Source organism: Panthera leo, chromosome B1 (genome assembly GCF_018350215.1).
Source record: "Panthera leo isolate Ple1 chromosome B1, P.leo_Ple1_pat1.1, whole genome shotgun sequence".
In the NCBI taxonomy this organism is placed as follows: domain Eukaryota; kingdom Metazoa; phylum Chordata; class Mammalia; order Carnivora; family Felidae; genus Panthera; species Panthera leo.
Genome location: NC_056682.1, coordinates 45,058,847 through 45,077,371, shown reverse-complemented (window position 1 = coordinate 45,077,371; position 18,525 = coordinate 45,058,847). Strand labels below are relative to the sequence as shown.

The window sequence follows — 18,525 nt, the reverse complement described above, 5'->3', positions numbered from 1 at the left end:
AAGGGGAATTTGTGCAGCATACCTTCAGGTCTACCACAGGAGTATGAATACATCATCACTGGATTATACTGCAGTATAATAACTTTGGACTCTATACACATATATATACACACACATACATTCATATTTACAAATATGTGTATATTTTTGTGTGTTAAAGCAAATGGGACAAAATGTAAACAATTGATGAACCTGATATAAAGATGTATGGGAGTTCCTTGTGCCATCCTTACAACTTGTCTGTAAATTTTTTTTTTTTTTTTTTTTTGGAACGCTTCATGAATTTGCATGTCAATCCTTGCACAGGGGCCACGCTAATCTTCCCTGTATCGTTCCAGTTTTAGTATATGTGCTACCGAAGGGAGCACACAACCTGTCTGTAATTTTTAATTTTTTTTTTAATTTTTTTAACGTTTTTTGTTTATTTTTGAGACAGAGAGAGAGACAGCGCATGAACGGGGGAGGGGCAGAGAGAGAGGGAGACACAGAATCGGAAGCAGGCTCCAGGTTCTGAGCCATCAGCCCAGAGCCCGATGCGGGGCTCGAACCCACGGACCGCGAGATCGTGACCTGAGCTGAAGTCCGACACTTAACCGACTGAGCCACCCAGGCGCCCCTTGTCTGTAATTTTTAAATTGTAACAAAATTTTTTCAAAGTATCCCTATATACCAGCAAGAGGAAATGAAACATTTTGTTTTATTTTGAGAGAGAGAGAGAGAGTGCGTGAGCACACAAGCACAAGTTGGGGAGAGGGGCAGAGGGAGAAAGAAAGATCTTAAGCAGGCTCCATACTCAGCGCCAAACCCGACCTGGGGCTTGATCCCATGACCCCGGGATCACAACCCACTTGGAAATCAAGAGTCATTCAACTGACTGAGTCACCCAGGAGCCCTGGAAAGGAAATATTTTAAAAGATACCATTTTCAGCCAAGTATCTAAGCCTTATGGGGAGAATTAGAAAACCTTGTTGATAGACTTCAAAGAAGATCTAAACAGAGAGTTATACTGCATTCATTAACTCTAAGAGTCAATATTATAAAGGTTTAAATACTCCCCAAATTATTTGTAGATTTGGTAATATTTATTTATTTGATGTTTATTTATTTATTTTGAGAGAGAGAGAGAGCAGGGGAGGGGCAGAGAGAGAGGGAGAGAGAATCCCAAGCAGGCTCCATGCTACCACACAGAGGCTGATGCGGGGCTTGAACTCACAAACCATGAGATCACGACCTGAGTCCAAATCAAGAGTCAGTTACTTAACCGACTGAGCCACTCAGGTGCCCCGATTTGGTAACATTTAAATCAAACTTTCAACAAAGATTTTTTTTTATTAACAAGCTGATTCTAAAATTTATAGAGAAATGCAAAAAGACAAGATTAAGCAAAACACTCTAGAAGAGGAAGAAAAGATAGGAAGACATTTACCACCAGAGAGTAAGACATCATAAATCTATAGTAAGGAAGGTTGTATAATACCAATGTGGGGACAGACTTCCATGTACGGACATTTAAGAATAGGAGAGAGATGTCATTGCAGATCAATGAGAAATGAAGAAATCTGCCAACAAATGACCAATAAGTATGTGAAAATATGCTCAACATCATTAGCCACCAGGGAAATATAAGTTAAAAAACGAGGTATCACAATAGACTCTAGAACAGTTAATTTTAAAAAGACATACCCTACCAAGTGTTGGCAAGGACACGAAGGAACCAGAACTCTCACAGGCTGCCGGCACGAACAATTTAAAATGGTAAAACCACTTTGGAAAGCTGTTTGGTGGTTTCTTTAATCCGTCCTGAATTGTTCCTGTGGCTCCTGTGGTTTTTGTGTATAAAGCTGGTTGATGGTTTGACTTACAAAGTCAAAATTATACCTACTGTATGACCCAGTAATGCCACTCCTACATAATTTATCATATGCCTTGGAAGCTTTGCTAATGATTGCCAAAAACTGGAAACATTCCAAATGCCCATCAATGGAAGAATGGAGAGACTGAGATCTGTTCATACAACGAAATACTACTTGGCAGTAAAAAGGAACAGACCGCTGATAGATCCAACAGCACAGGTGAAACGCAAAAGTGTTCTGCTAAGGAAAAGAAACCAGGCACAAAAGAGTATTTTCTAGATGGTTCCATTGATCAAATATTGGGAAGAGATCAGTGATGGGAGAGGGAACTGACTGCAAAGGGGCAACAGAGAACTTTTGGGGGGAACATGCTCTATGTCTTGAGGCGGTGGTGACCACATGACAGTATACAGTTGTCAAAAGTCATCCAACTGTAGACTTCAAAAGGGTGAATTCTCTTGCATGTAACTTATACCTCAATAAATCTGATTTTTGACATTTTAACTAAAAAGAAAAACACACGATGAGATCGCCTTAAATACCAACCAGGTTGGCAAAATATTAACTCGGCTGATATCCTGGCTAGGATGTCAGGAAGTTGCAGCCTGGGTTCTGCTGCAGGAAGCAGGCTCTGAGATGGAGCCTGGTATCAGAGAAGTTCATGAGGGGTCAGCCTCTAATAAAGGGACAGGGGAAGAAGCAGAAAAAGAAAAGTTGCTAAGCCACAGGCCTGACAGAGCCCCGATGGGGCGCTCTGGAGTGAGCGGTGCTCAGCAGAGTGGTCCCACCCACAGGCATCCTCCCACCCACGGCTGTCCCAAGCTGTCCTGGGAAGGGTGTGTCCCAGCACAAAGGCGGGTCTGCAGTGGAGCTGGGCAGCATGTCTCCCTGAAAGGAGAGTCCACGCAGCCCATCTTCAGGTGTACCACAGGAACAAGCGCACTCTATTGATGGTGTTGTGACTTAAACAACCATTCTGGACACCAGTTTGGTAAAGCTGAAGCTATGCATGCTCTATGATCTAGCATTCTGTCCTTGGTATATATCTTTGCGAAATGCATTACCGTGCGTACGGAGATAAGGGCTCATCACAGCACTCTTTGCCATGGGCCCAAACTGGAAACAACTCAAAAAGTCATTTTGTAAATTACAGTATATTCATGTAGTGAAGTCATCAATAAATTATTTTATATTAACATATATGTATAGGGGCACCTGGATGGCTCAGTCGGTTCAGCGTCCGTCTTCGGCTCAGGTCATGATCTCGCGGTCTGTGAGTTCGAGCCCCGCGTCGGGCTCTATGCTGACAGCTCAGATCCTGGAGCCTGCTTCAGATTCTGTGTCTCCCTCTCTCTGCCCCTCCCACGCTCATGCTCTGTCTCTGTCTCTCTCTCTCTCTCAAAAATAAGGAAACATTTTAAAAAATTAAAAATATATATATATATATGTATAAAATGTTGTCTATCAACAACAATGAACAAGCTATAACAATAAGGTTCACCTGGATGAATCTCACTAACATAATGCTGAGCAAAAAAGAAGTCATGAAAGAATACATACAGTATACTTTCCTCCATACAAAGATTCCAATTTGGCAAAACTAAACCCTACGGCTTGGAAATGAATATATAAATTGTAGATCTACGGAGAAAAGTAGAGAAATGAGTTTCACAGAAGTCAGGCTAGTGGTTATGCCAGAGGCAGGGAAGGGGGGGGGTGCTCTGATTAGAATAGCACACTAGGGAAAGCCTCTAAAGTTTCATCATCCACGGGTGTTCACTTCATAATTATTCATCATGCTATACATACATGTTGGAAATGCTTTTCTTCATGCATGTTATATTTCACGACAAAAACAAAGGGAAATGGCACACATAATGGTTAAATGGTTAATGGAAATAAGGTTATAGGAAATAAGAAAAAAAGAGAGGGTTCAGGGGTCATATAATGGTTATCGATCATCTAAAGAGCTGCTCCAGAGGGCCCAGCTAGGAACTTTGAGAGAAAGAATTTTCTAATGATTCAAACGCATGAAATGGGTTGATCTCAACCCGTCTTCCAGCTCTGACGTCTGAGGGACAAAGAACTAGGCTTTGATAGGGAAGTAGGGGGAGCCAGGAAAAAAACCAACAAAGAAGGAAAGAGCGCATGTTTATTTTTAAAACAACTGTCAGTTGATGGATCCCTGCCCCGTGAGCTAATGTCCCTGCCATTTTTCCTTCGAAGGCCCTGCTGCTATTACATAGGCAGAGCGAGCGTTTTAGCTGAACCTGTGCCCCAGGTGGTCCTCCAGACACTCTGTCCTCAGGGAGGCCCAGCGTCTCCTTAGAAGGAGAACAGCACTGGGGCTGCCCGAGGTGGCTCCAGCTACCCTGAGTCCATCTGGACGCACAAGGCCTTGTCTTCCAGACACATCCCCAGGCTCATCACCACCCAGAAGCATGAGAAGCAGAGAGACGGAAGGCAAGGAACACCGGTACCGTTGGTATTGATGATGATGATGAGCTCTGACCATGCATTCAGCATACATTTTCTCGTTTAAATAATCAAGCCCTGTTTATGCCTTCCACCCACACTGCCGAATTCACTGTGACTCATAGATTACTCCCCCACTGTGTGCCACAGCAATCAGGAATGTCCAGCAGAAGGTGAGCACGCTTCGGTTAGACACCCTTCAGGATGCAGGTGCAGGGAGGGGCAACTGGTCCTCATTCTGGGAGGAGTAGTGCCCTGTCTCTCACTAGTGAGTCTCCTCATCTCCTTCGGTGCTCCCTAACCTTCCCCACTGCCCACCGTATAATGACTGACATTAACACAGCACTTCCTGTAGGGGAGATACAGAACTAGAAGCTTCTCGTGTGTATTTCACGTATCCATGTTTCACTGGTGAGCAAACCAAAGCTCAGGGTCCTTGAATAACCCCCGCAAGGTCACGCAGCTTGTGCAGAGCAGGGGAGAATTCAAAAGACCTCCTGGCCCCAGTGCTTTACTATATACTGACTTCCCCTCCAACCTGCCACTTCTGCCCCCACGCCCACGGGGGCAGACCACCTACCATTTTCTCAAGCAAAGGCCCAGCTGACTTTCCAGGTCACGTTCTTTCTTGTCTTGCCTATTAATGGGCATCACCCTACCTGACTCCTTTAACAAAGCCAAGGCATTTTCTCCACCCTGCCGCATAACAAATATTTCTGCCATCTCTCCCTACTCCCTTTTCTGCTTAAGTTTTTGTGAAATTCTGGACAGACCATGAGTCTCTTTTCCACAAAGGCTCATTCCGTATTTGCTTAGGGAGCAGCAGACAGAGCAGACAAGGGCGGGGGGGTAAGGGGCTACAGGTGTTTCGAGCCCATACTGGTCACAGTGAGCGACACCCATAAAAACTCGACGAGTCTGACGCCGTGGGAGAAAACTAGTTTCAAGAGCGCGCATGCGCGTGTTTACAGCTGCTAGGGCCCGCCCGGTGTGCCTGGGTCAGCGGGGCAAGCTCGCCGCAGGCATCCTCCTGCCCCGGGGACCTAACGGGCCCCACCCCCGGGGGCCCCCCACCCAAAGCACAGGTGCATATTCGCGGAGACTGCTACAACCCCCGATCGGGTCCTGAATCACGCGTGACTCACTTGTCAGCCGATTTCTCTGCAGAAAGCTCTTAGCAGTTAATTTCTGGCTAATTTATTATCCTTCAGCTTAGCCCTACAGCGCCATTAGCTAGGAGCCTGACACGACTGAGTGAAATATTGTCTAATTTATTATCTTATTACTCCTCTGGAACAGGATCAATTAATTACCCATTAAAGTATTTCAGCTGCGGAGATTTATTAGGGGCCCTCTGCATTTTAACAGATGATTAGTTATACATGTTTGTTTGCTTGAAGAGCAGAGACTAGCAAATGAATAGAGGCTATGGAGGAGAGAGAGGGGAGCCGGAGCCGTGCAGCAAGAGGCAGTTAATGGATCTCCTCTGACTCCGTGAAAATGGAGCAGTCAATGACAAGAATTATCGACTCATTCACTTGCGGTTTTGAGATAACCATATGTACAGCGGAAGGGGCGGAGGGGGAGAAAAACCCTCACTCAACTGCTTTTTCCATTCAATAAATTCGCTTCAGAATATATTGGATTGGGGTTTGATGGCTATTTCGTGTTTTGCAGAGTGCTGACACTGGTATGATTCAGTAATTATTGTTTCTTTTAAGTTATTGCTGTAATTTTGCTCTCTAAGATCCCAATCAATTTCTGCCTCTCAAGGGCACGCTTGAAAAGCGATATTTGAAAACAGCCCTCTGATAGATTGTGCTGCTACACAGTGGCTGAGACAAATAGCCTAATCTGGCACAAATTAGCTTGGCTTCCACAGATAGTTTTATACAGCGATGTAAATTATATTGTCAGGCCCAGTCACTTTCCTGCTTAGAGTGCAGCTAACAAGGAACCATGGAGACATTATTGGTGCTGCCGTGCACTCCCTGGGATGCTGCAAAGCCATTTGTAAGGGGCGAGAGAGAGAGAGAGAGAGAGAGAGAGCAGGGGCGAGAGAGAGACTTGGGGTAACAAAAGCAAGGTAGTCAAGCAGAAGCGAGCTAGAACAAGGAGGCGTGGAGGAAGCCCAGAGTCCTCTTGATCGGGGCTGAACTAAACCCCTGGAAGAGGAGGCTCCTGAGTGTGAGATGGGCGGGCCCACTCCGTGGCAGAGACGGGGAGGGAGTGAAACGCTCTGTCTGGAGGGCTGCAAGCAAGAGAGGCAGGGCTCTGTTGGAAGCAGCACCGAGAGAAGGCAACCCGAACCCCATCCTCCTCTCCGCCTGGAGAAATGGTTTGCGCTGGCCTGGGCTGGGGGAGGGCCCTGCGATGTGCTGAGCAGAGCAGGAGAGAAATGCGCTGATCGCTGATCGGAAGCAGGGCCCGGCCCCACACTGGCCACCCAGGAAGGCAAGGCAGAGTGAACTGACCAGCTCGCCCAATGGAGGGGGCAGGCCCCAGGCCCAGTGAGCGTCCAGTGGGGCTCCATGCTCCGTATCCTGTGGCAGGTGGAAGTTTGCTCCGCTGGGAACGAAGCCTGCCTCAAAAGCGTTGTTCCTGTGCCAGCGTGGCGAGCCTCCTGACCTTTGCCTTCTCTGCCTGGCTGTCAGGATCCTCTGGGACCTGGGGCCACTCGCCTTGGCCACCACAACCCGACACTGCTCATCACCACCCAGTCAGATCCGGCCCCTTCACCATCCTCAACAGTCAGCTCCTCCTTCCCCTTCTCTCGCTCCCATCCAGCGCCCTGTCTTCTTGCACCAGGGACACCCCCACTTCTCCAGGCCCCTTCACAGCCCCTCCAAGGAGATTCTACCACAGGGCCTGGCAGTGGAATGCTGCCTTCCTGCCTGCATTTGGCATCTGTGGAATCAAATTCCAAGTTTTTGGAGGCTCACTTTAGGTGCTGGGATAGAAACAGGCCCAGCCCCAAGGGCAGTAACCAACCGCTAACCTAACTTGTCCTGGGACAAGTCCCCAGGCCCAGGGACCCTGGAACCCACTCTGGAGTGTGTCAGGAGCTTAGGCGAGAGGAAGGCCCTGTGGGGGGCTGACCAGGGTAGTGCCAGAGTCTGGGTAGACAGCGGTGAGTATGGAAACACCACATTCACATGCCTTGGCCTGGGTGGGCCCCAGGGGAGCCCCCCTACCAATTCAATCAGCGGGTTTGGGTCTTGGGGACCACACCATACAGTCTTCCACCCCTCCAGTTCCAAGCCTGTGCCAACATCATGGTCAAAGGCCATCCTTGGCAAGTGACTGGACATACATTTCTCAGAGATAAGCAATGAGGAGGACACTTAATTGACAGCCTTCTGAGGGGAAACAGCTTCCCCACACATGTCCTGAGCCTCTTTGTCTGATAGTGACCCGAGAGCATTTGCTGCTTGAAAGAAAGTGTTTGCTCTGAGTTTCATTTCGTCTTTCCTGCCCGCCTCACTGCCATCCGATACTTCTGAGCTGCTCTCGGCCAGATGTCTGCCCATTCCTGCTTAAAACTTACCTACCCCTCAGCGACTCCAGGAGGGAGGCCGCTATTCCTGTTGGGTTTATTTGGAAAATGAGAGTCACATGCACAGATGACAAAAATACAACATAAGCAAGAATGGTGTTGACTCTCCATCCAATCTGATGAAAATATTGTTGTCAAGCAGAAGGGCGTTTGTATTTCTTTAACCCTACCGCGTGACAGATAACGCTTTATGTAGCTCACGCTGTCTAAATTAATTAAGGTAAGGCTGTAAAAATAAACTCCAAGATGTATGAGCTCTCCAACACAATAGAAGTTTATTTCCCACTTAGCCTAGTCTAAAATAGCATCCCTAACAAGAGGGGTGGTGCTCCTCCAAGCAGTGAGTGGGGGCCCTGCATGGGTCCATCTTGTGGCTTTCGTCTTCAACAGGGGGCTCCCAAGCTCGCTGTGTATTCCGCATCAAGTCTGAAAGGGAAAAAACATGGCGGTGTGTCCATGGGAGGGTCCTAATGGGCCAGGCCTGGAAGCAGCCTGCATCACTTCCAAGGGGTGTGCAATAAACGTCTAGTAGATGGATGCTTGTGTGAGCGAGGAAATGAATGCATTCCCCATCTTCCCAGCAAGAACTAGTAAAAAATATGAGTTTCAGGCAGAAAGGGGAAAAAGAAAACTAAGTCTCTTCTATTTCTCTGTTGGTATTTGAGCCATGACTTACCGTATTAACATTTTTGTGTTTTCTCTAGCAATTATAATGCACCAGAATCTCAACTTTCCACAATCGCTGCATCTTTTCATGCAAAATGCAAAAACTTTGCGACTGGATAGGTCAGTCTACCATCTCTCCCCATCTTTTATGCCATATCTTTTCCATCTTTATGTGTGACGAAACCCACAAGACAATGTTAGAACATACGCTTTATATGTCATGTGTATTTTAGAGAAATTAAGAAATTAAAAATCACATTTTTTATTTGCTCCAGACATTTACCATTTTTTGATGTTCTTCACTCCTTCATGAAGATCTGCTTTTCCATTTGGTATCATTTCATTGCAATCTAAAGACCTTCTCTAGCATTTGTTGTAGTGCGGACCCACTGGCAATGAACTCACTTGGCTTTTTTTAGCTAAAAATGTCTTTATTTTGCCTTCGTTCTTACAAGATCTTTTGACTGGATATAAATTTTGAGTGGACAGAGTTTTTGTTTCTTTCTTTTTTTTTTTTTTATCACTTTAAAGACGGTCTTCCAGTATTTTCTTACCTTCATCAAATCATTGCCTTCCTAGATATAATGTGCCCTTTTGCTCTGACTGCTCTCAAGAGTTTTGCTTTCTCCTCTGGTTTTTCATAGTTTGCCTATGATGTGCCAAGGTCTTCTCCACATTTGTCCCATTTGGGGTTTGCTGAGATTTTTGAATGTGTAAATTTGTCTTTCACCATATTTGGGAAATACTTTTTTCATTATTTCTTCACATTATTTCTTTCTATTCTTTTTGTTTGTTGTTGTTGTTTTCCTTTCCATTCTTTCTTAAGAATGGACAATTCATGCGGCACCCAGGTGGTTCAGTTGGTTGAGTCTCCAACTCTTGATTTTGGCTCAGGTCTTGATCGCAGGGTCGTGGGATCAAACCCTGTGTCGGGCTCTGCACTGAGCATGGAGCCTGCTTAAGATTCTCTCTCTCTGTCCCTCTGCCCCTCTCCCCACCTGCACTCTTTCTCTAGAAAGAGAGAAAGAAAGAAAGAAAGAAAGAAAGAAAGAAAGAAAGAAAGATTTATATTGACCTACCTTCAAGTTCACAGACTCTTTCTCCATCATCTCTGTTCTGCTTTTAAGTCCACCCAGTGAATTTTTACTTCAAATATTTTATTTTCAACTTCTGCTGGGTCCTTTTAACAGTTTCTATTTCTCCACCAAGGATATATATTTTTTAATTTGTTTCAGGCATATTTTCTCATGTGTTAATGAATATAGTAATAATAACTAATTTAAAGTCCTTTTTCTGCTAATTCCAACATTTGGGTCAAGAAAGGATCAGTCTTAGGATGCTTGGGTGGCTCAGTCAGTTAAGCATCCAACTTCGGCTCAGGTCATGATCTTGCAATTCATGAGTTCGAGCCCCGTGTCAGGCTCTGTGCTGACAGCTCAGAGCCTGGAGCCTCCTTCGGATTCTGTGTCTCCCTCTCTCTCTGCCCCTCCCCTGCTCACAATCTGTCTCTCTCTCTCAAAAATAAATAAACCTTAATTCAAAAAAAAAAGATGGAATCTGTCTTCACTGACTGTGTTTTCTCTTGAAAACAAGTCACATTTTTCTAGCTCTTTCTGTACTAAGTAGTTTTGGATTATATTCTGGACATTGTGAATGTTGTGTTGTGGGTACTCTGAATTCTGTTACATTCTGCTGAAGAGTGTTAAGTTGTTAGTGTCGCAGTTGTTATAACAATAATTAAGGCAACTAGATTGGTTGGGTTGAAATTGTCAGTTCTGTCTTGTGGATGGCAGCTCAAATCTCAGTCCAATTCTTCTATTTTTAGCTGAGCTGCTTGGATTCTACCCCATGCATGCTGGAACCTGAGATTTGGGTGCAGTTTATATTTAGCAGCCATAGTTGCCCAAAACTTTGTCATCTGCTCCCTTAGGCCAGGAAAATTGCAGGTTTCCTAGAGGAGTTTTAGCTGCCCCCACGTGGGATAGACTGCAGCTACGGGCCATAATAAATGGAAGGCTTACCACACACTATTCCTTTCTCCCAGGTGTCAATGGTGCCTTCAGGTGGCTGTTTCTTGGGTTTTGTCCAGAGTTTACAGTTACTGTCTGTTTGGAGGGGATTCATCCAATCGGCGCTTAACTTGGCCATGCCGGAAGTAGAGCCATCCCAATGTATTTGGGGGTGGGAGGAAGCCAGATGTTCTAACAAGACCACCCTTCATAGTTCCTGGTCATACTGCATTTCATAAAACTTTCACCTAACTTTCAAAGGTGAAAGAGGTGTTGTGGCAGGAGTGTGGAAGGAACAGAATCCAACTAAAAATTCAGACATGACTGGACCTTTAACGTGCATCATTACACGTGTCTTTAACGCATCAACAAGCATTTCCTGGGCGTCTGCTATATGCCAAACAGGGAATTTTCAACCAGAGCTCTTAACGGATAGGGTACATCAAAGCTCCTCCAACCCTGATTAATGTGAATATATAGGTTGTCCTGTACCACGTGAGGCATAATGAACAATGGTCACTATTCTAAGTGTCAAATGTGTGCCATGCACTGGCTCTAACCATCACAAGAACTCTGCAATTTTGTCATCTTTATTTTACATGAGCAGTGCTGTGGGGTGGAAAATGATCAGGTGTCAAAGTTAGATAAGCCTAGGTTTTGATCTTAACTTTGACACTAACTAGATGACCACAGCCTAAGGCCAATTGCTGGACATCTGCAAGCTTCAGTTAACTTACCTATAAACACTCAAAGTTGTCATAATGATGAGAAATAACGAGAATAGAACAACTAATACAGAACCTGGCTCATCGAGCTACCATTCTTTTTATAGACAAGAATAATTAAGATTAGGTAGTTTACATAACTGGCTCACAAATAGGAAGTTGTCTTGCCATCTAGAAAATGCCATAACTGGGTTTCAACCTCATGTCTGTGTATTTCCTTTATAGCTATAAGCTGCATCATCTCCCTAATAATATCGCCATCAATTATGGAGTACCTATTGTGTCCAAGAACTATACTAGGTGCTTACCATATGTAGAGACAGCCCTGAAACTAACCAAAAGATAAGAAAAAATAAGACCCTCGGATCAGGTAATTTTTCCCCCTATGGAATCATGAAAATTATGATGATATTTCTTTATGATATCATGGTCTTTAAGATATTTCTCACTAACCCAGAGTTAAGGTCTTCCCTTGGGGGAAGCACCTTCCCTTGATGGAGTTGCTGTCTACCCCAAATGGTAAGAGAAAGATAAAATGGCTGTTCTCCTGGAGAAGCAGAGGTCCTACAAATGGCCACCCGGGAACCCTTTCATTTGAGAATACATTTAAATGGCTCAGAGGGGTGGGGAAAGAATGAAGTTTGGACAGAGGAATATTTCAGGCCCCCTCAAGCCACTGACACAGTCAACAGCCCTCTGCTCCTTTCTGTGCATCAGAGAGTCAAGCTGGCTATTATTGACTCATTTCATATCTTGCATTTCAATCAAATTCAGAGCTACAAGAAAATTGCCTTTGTCAAGCCGTCATTAGTGGGTTCAAGATTCTTGACGAGTATACACACAGACCTTCCGCACCCACATAGTTATTTAAAGCGATCACTGAATTCACTTAAAAGCAATTAGCTAGTGGGTTGGCCAGATTCCACTTCTCTCCTATATAGCACGACACGTTTTATCATTTCTGTTCAGTATCCCACATCATTGACTTACAGGTTGGTGTTGAATGTTAGTCACATTGTCAGGCCTACTGGTATATCTATTCATGTACTTATCTGTTCAACAAATAATTCTCCAATGCCTGCCTGTGTTGGACACAGAAACTAGAGATGTGCACAGTTGTGTTTTACGATCTCTGTCACAGCCTGATACAGTAGACAGTGTCCTGGCTCTGAAGCCAGAGATCCGGACTCAAGCTCTGTCTCCTTTCTTCACCAAATGAAAGACCTCAGCTAAGTCATTTAACTTCATGGAATCTCAATTTCCACACACCTGTAAAGAGGGAATAATTTACTCGACATCTCTGACTAACGAGGTCTTGCGAGGTTCCAACAAAATCATATAAACAAAAGCATCAACGTTGTACAACAGTATATAAGTATAAGCTATCATTCTAATTAAATATCACATGTCATTTATATTTATTGCTATATGTTTTCTTCACTATATGTTCCTAATAATTTTCATGAGCAGAGCTATTGCTATTATTATAATAGGCAAGCACTACACATTATACAAAAGCTTTGCATAGAGCAACCGAGGGTGAGGGGTAAAGGAATTTTTCGAAGATAGTATATCTTAGCCATTGTTTCCTCCATCAAATAAAGAAGACAACCCAGCCTCTTGGAGCTTACAATATAGTCACAAGTACAGATACTGACGATTTAATTATTGGTTTGATTAGTGTTGGTAAAGAAGAATTAACAGGGGCCATAGGAGCATAGAACAAGGGGAGGGCCCTAGCAGAAAGGAGGAGGGCCCCCCTGAGAAAATAATCCCAAAGTTGAGCTCTGTAGGATATGCAGTAGTTAACCGAGCAGGGAGGGAAACAGAAGGAGTGCTCCAACAATGAGAGAGGTATGTTTGAAAGACCGGAACCGAGGGATAGCAAAGCCGGATTTAGGTGTCGAAAAAAACCCGCTGTGCCAGGACCAAAGAGAACCAAGCTCAGAGAGGCATGAGATCAGCCTGGTGACTCAGGCAGAGGTCACATCATGCACTGTCTTCTAGGGCACATTACAAATTTGGGTTCACGAAAAGCCATGGAAGGATTTTAAGCAGGAGTGATCTTATCATATTTTCCTTTTTACGAAGTAACTTCGACAGTGGAACGGGACATTGATCTGAAGGGGCAGGAGTAAGTGTAGGAAGACCAGGGAGGACCTATTGCAGTGATCCAAGAAAGAGATCATGGTACCTTGTACTCAGCTGGTGGCGGTGGGATAGAGAAGTGTCTATATCTAAAATATGTAAGAGGTATAAATAGCGAGAGTTCGAGAAATACTGACGTGTAGCAGTGAGAGAAAGACAGAACTCGAGAATGATCCCAGGTTTCTGGTTGGAGCGACCGGGTATGACAATGACACTCGCCCAGAAAGTAACTGTAGGAGGAGCAGGATGGAGAGGAAAGATAGTGAGCTGCGTTTTAGGAAATATGAACTGTGAGGGGCCTGTGTCAGCCAATCGTCCTCCCAGACTTCATTCTGGGGAAGCTGGGGCGGTGGGGGGGGGGGGGGGGGCGGCGAAAGGAAAGTGCCAAGAACCTCAATCTGACAGTTGGATAAAACTTGTCCTTGTGCCTTAGGTCATTTTAATACATGTGCTTGATTTCTCATCATTCTATGGGGGGTGATGGAAGTCCAGGATCTTCCATTTTTCACTTTCACAACAGAGGGTCCTGGGTCTCGTCTGATGCGAGGCTCAGGTGGTCCCACGCTCCCCAGCTTAGCCTGTGACGAGGTGTGGTCCTGTGGGTTGGGCGTGTAAGTGCCATGTATGACTACGGGCTCACTTTCTGAAAACGGAGCTGGTTGCTCTCAGCTTCCTCTTCCCCCTTTGTGCATGTGCTAGAACATGGTGCTTTGGAGATATCTGTCACCCTGTGGAAGAGGACGGTGCCCCAGATGGTGGAGTAACAAGATAGAAAAAAAAAAAACTAAATCCCTGGGCAACTTCATGAAACAGACCTACTTGCCCTCCCCGGAATACCCAGAAACTCTGGACTCTGGTGTGAAGCACAAATAAACTGCAGTCTTATTTGAGCCACCGTATTTTGTATTCTCTTTGTTACAGCAAAGTAGCCAAGTGGAACTGCTTGGTAAAAAAGGTGGATAGAGGGTCTCAGGAGAGCCAGAAAGTCTTCAGAACATAAGAGGCTATCGAAGCTGTGGCGAAGAGATAAATAGTCTTGGCAAGAAAGGCAATCAGGTGAGAAAGCAGAGACGTGGGCAAAACCCTAAGGACTCCAACGGAAGAGGCAGGTGCTAAAACCCCAGCTGACGAAGCAACCTGAGAAGTGACCAGAAAGGTGAACGGACTCCAGGAGAATGGGGTGCTCCGGAAGAGAGTGGTCAGTGCTGGGAGGGAGCACACAGATTAGCGTCTATTTGAGTTCATGGCTTGGAGCTCACTGGTGACTTGGGGAGAAGCTCTGAGGGCATGGAAGAGAGCAGAAGCCATGCCCAAGTAAACTGAGAGGGAACAGAAGCGATGCGTATAGCATAGTTGTTCAGGAAGTGGGGCTGAAAAGGGCAGGGACGAGATAGCTAATCCAGAGATTATGGCAGGGGCAGCATTTTTTAAAGTGGAAGAGATTTGGGGGCGCCTGGGTGGCTCAGTTGGTCGGGCGTCCGACTTCGGCTCAGGTCACGATCTCACAGCTCATGAGTTCGAGCCCCGCGTCGGGCTCTGTACTGACAGCTTGGAGCCTGGAGCCTGCTTCGGATTTGGTGTCTCTGTCTCTCTCTGCCCCTCCCCTGGTCACGCTCTTAGTCTCTCAGGAGTAGAAGTCACAGTACTACGTCACAAGAAGGTGAGAAATAATGGGATGATTTAGGGCAATGTGGTGGAATTGGCCACAGAGAGAAGGAAAAGACATGGGCCCTATTTTACGAGAAGGGAAGCATTTTGCAACCACACATCTGCTCTGCTAAACTGGGTCCAGGTTCACAACCGCCTTTCTGTCATCACATTAGACAACCAATTACCAAATCAGTCAAGTGGGACTAATAAAGAGTTTTGGAGTAAACATTTATAATAATGGTCTAGTTTTTGCAGAGTTTTGAAGCCAACCTAATTAGTGGACACCGGATGCCGAAGCCGTCTACATTTTATTATGTGTGTTAATATGTGCGTACAAAATACAGGCAAATCCCAATTAGAAAGTTAGAATAAGAGCTTCTTGAAGGCAGGAATTTTATACCATTTTTGGTTTGAGTCCCCAGCACTTAATGGATGCTCAGTAAATATTTCAAGGATTCGGTTAAAACGGGGTTTCACAAAACAATCATACTTCTTTAGCAAAGAATTTGCTGCTAGGTACTTTCAAATTAGCCAGTGGCCGTGTTGCATTTAACCTTTGAACGAAAACTCACATTCGAATTTTGGCTATAAATGCCGCTGGCATTCTGAATTATTACCACAGAATCTAGCCACCCCAGTAGTTCAGGGACATATCTATGAAGTAAAATCGAGAACCCAAACCCTCTGAAGTCGGGGAAAAGAGGGTATAGAGAGCCATTGGAGAAGAGAGCAGCAGCAGAAAAATTTCTGAAATTTCAAAAGCGGAGAGGTCGTGAGTGGGGAGAGGGAAATACAAAGGGCCCTCACCTGACTAGCCAGCTGGATACACTTTGTCTTTGTGCCTCGGGTCTTTTTAATTGATTTACTTAATATCTTATCATTCTACCATGGGTTGACAAAGTCCAGGGCCTACCTCTTTATCTCGCCCCTGAGGTGAGTGTCTCCTTGAGGCCGAGAAGTGATTACAGGAAGGAAATACGCAGCTCTCCGGCGCCAGTTTTTACCGGAGCTCTAAAACTCACCCTACCATGTCCTTGGTTTCTGAATTATTAGTCTACTCGCCCTCTTTGCCCCCTGTCAGAAGATGTAACTAAGACACACTGACAGTTCCTGGAGAGCTGTGTTCGTCTCTTCCGGGTCACTGCAGGTCGCCCTCAAGAACACAGCTCAGCTCGGACGTTTTGGTTGATGGGAACCCCCCGCCTTCCGTCTTTATCTGCCTTCGGGAACAGAACAGAGAAGGGACTGGGGGCACTAGAAACGGCACTTCCAGAGAGAGACGAGCCAGGGCCACCCCTCCATTTGTGGGTGAGAAGGATTGCCCGAGACAGGGAAGCAATTGGCCCGAGGTCATGCAGCCACGGGGAGCGGCAGGCCGGGACTGGGGTTCTGATCTCCTGGCTCCTGGCCCCAGATTTCCCTGAGAGACCCCCAGATTAAGACCTTCTCCCCTTTGCAAACATTGACTCCCAACCATGTCTATCTTTTTTTACACCGGTCAGGAAAGAGAAGGATATAGGCATCTCTGTCCATATGCTCTATTTTTTTCCTGAGAAATCATCTGGGGCAAGATCTGTTACTGGGTGGCATATGTTTTCCATTTTACAGCCTATTGTTTTATGCAAAAACACCTAAGAGGTCACAGAGACTCAAATACTCCCCTTGGCATGCCGCCTTCCTTCTGAGCATCTTCATAGCCCTTGCACCACGCCCCCTCCTAAAACTATCATTCCCCAGTATCTAATCTACCTGGGCTCCCTACTCCATTTTGTAAATCCGTCCTCCCAAAGCGAGGCATTCGGCCTCCAAAGGCCACCCAGTCCACAGCCATGCCTTAGAGATGGCCAGAGAGCAAAGACAATCCTCAGCAGGAAGAGCCGCACCTCCAGGACCCTTTTATGTCTTCCAGGCATTTGCACACAGATATTTATACATGCATCTGCATGCACACACATGCAAACACACACACAGACATGTGGCCACCGCATGAGCCAAAATGGGGAAGAAAAAAAAAAGGCCCACGCAGGAAAGGAGAAAATGTCCCCTTTATATCTGCAGGCTGCCTCCAGCAAAAGCATTCCTAAATACGATAGGTTAAATATATTGCTGCCATTACACTCTACAAGAAACACATTCCATAAAAACGAAGGTGCTGTAAATTATACAAATATGATGCTAACAAGCCAGGAAACGCGCCGCTAATGAGGTCAGCTCCAGAACTCCCGCAGCGTTGCAAATCAGGTGCCAATCCTGCATGTGAGGTACAAGAACGGCTTTGGGTCAGCATTTTCCAAGTGCGTTTGTAACCTGCTGTTTGGTGTATGGTTGCACAGGTAGATAAAAAGCCTCCACTTCTCCCCCCCACGGCAACCCCCCCAACTTTGTTTATGTGTCAAATATCCAAGCCAGCCGAAGAGCACGCTCCGCATTAATGTACCTGACGATTATGCCTATTGTTCTCCTGCTCGGAGTAGAGAATTAGTCACTCAGATGTGTAAATATTGGTTACAGTTTTGAAGCATGCAAGCTTTGTGTTTCTATCAGCCCCATTCCTGGAGGAATTATGCATGCTGTTGGCACCGGGTTTTGTACACACTGTATTTGCTAAAGCTCTAAAAATCAAATAAACATGTTCTCGGCTCCTGAATTATTAGTCCATTCACCATCTTTCCCCGTTAGGGGGGGGAACAATAAACACGCCGAAATGTGGCATTTAGGAACTGCAACAAGATTTCTGCTTGGCATTTACAAGTTGGAGAACAATCGAAACACCCTTCCTATGCCTTTGTCACAAGGCCTCCGGCACAGGGAGCCAAGAAGCCTCTGAAATCGCTCCTGACCTGGAGGTGGACGTGACCTTCCCCTAGGGTCCAGGTGCAGCCTCCACTCGCGGATATGTATCAGATGTGGGGACCAGGGTCGTTCCCAGAGACGAGGGCAGAGAGGGAGGTCGAGAATCTGGCCGTCACACCATCCCAGTTTGGAGGCCAGAGCCACACCTGTGAAGAGCAGCCTGGTTTTCCCCTCTGAGAGTTCCAACCTCTATGTCCTGCCCACGGTTGGGATTCGTGGAGCTACAAGACGGGGCTGAAGAGGCTTTGCTCAGAATGGTTACTTAGAGTTACCCAATATGCCGAAGATCCCCTCAAACTGGCAGCCATTTGGAGGCAGAGAGGGCAGTCGATTTGATAGGCCAACCCCATAGTTATTTCTTGGCAATTTTTTTTTTTTTTTTTTTTTTTTTTTTTGCCATACCAGGATCCAGGGTAATTCAGGTTTAAAGCCACTGAGGGTGAGTGAATAGAAAAGTGAGGGGTTTCATGTGAGATGCACAAAAGAATGTAAGCAAACATTTAGCAGATAAATATGATCACAAAAATATCTCCTACATCCCCCAACGCTAAGCAAGGTATTTATGGTACGGCTTCAATTTAGAGCCCACA

The 18,525-nt window shown here is 45.6% G+C and overlaps 1 non-coding gene across 1 annotated transcript; it reads right to left on the bottom strand.

The window, feature by feature from the left end:
* Window positions 1-260: 260 nt before the first annotated feature.
* LOC122218777 lies at window positions 261-368 on the bottom strand. Its single transcript, XR_006202108.1, has one exon. It is a non-coding gene; the product is annotated as a U6 spliceosomal RNA (small nuclear RNA).
* Between the last annotated feature and the right edge of the window lie 18,157 nt (window positions 369-18,525).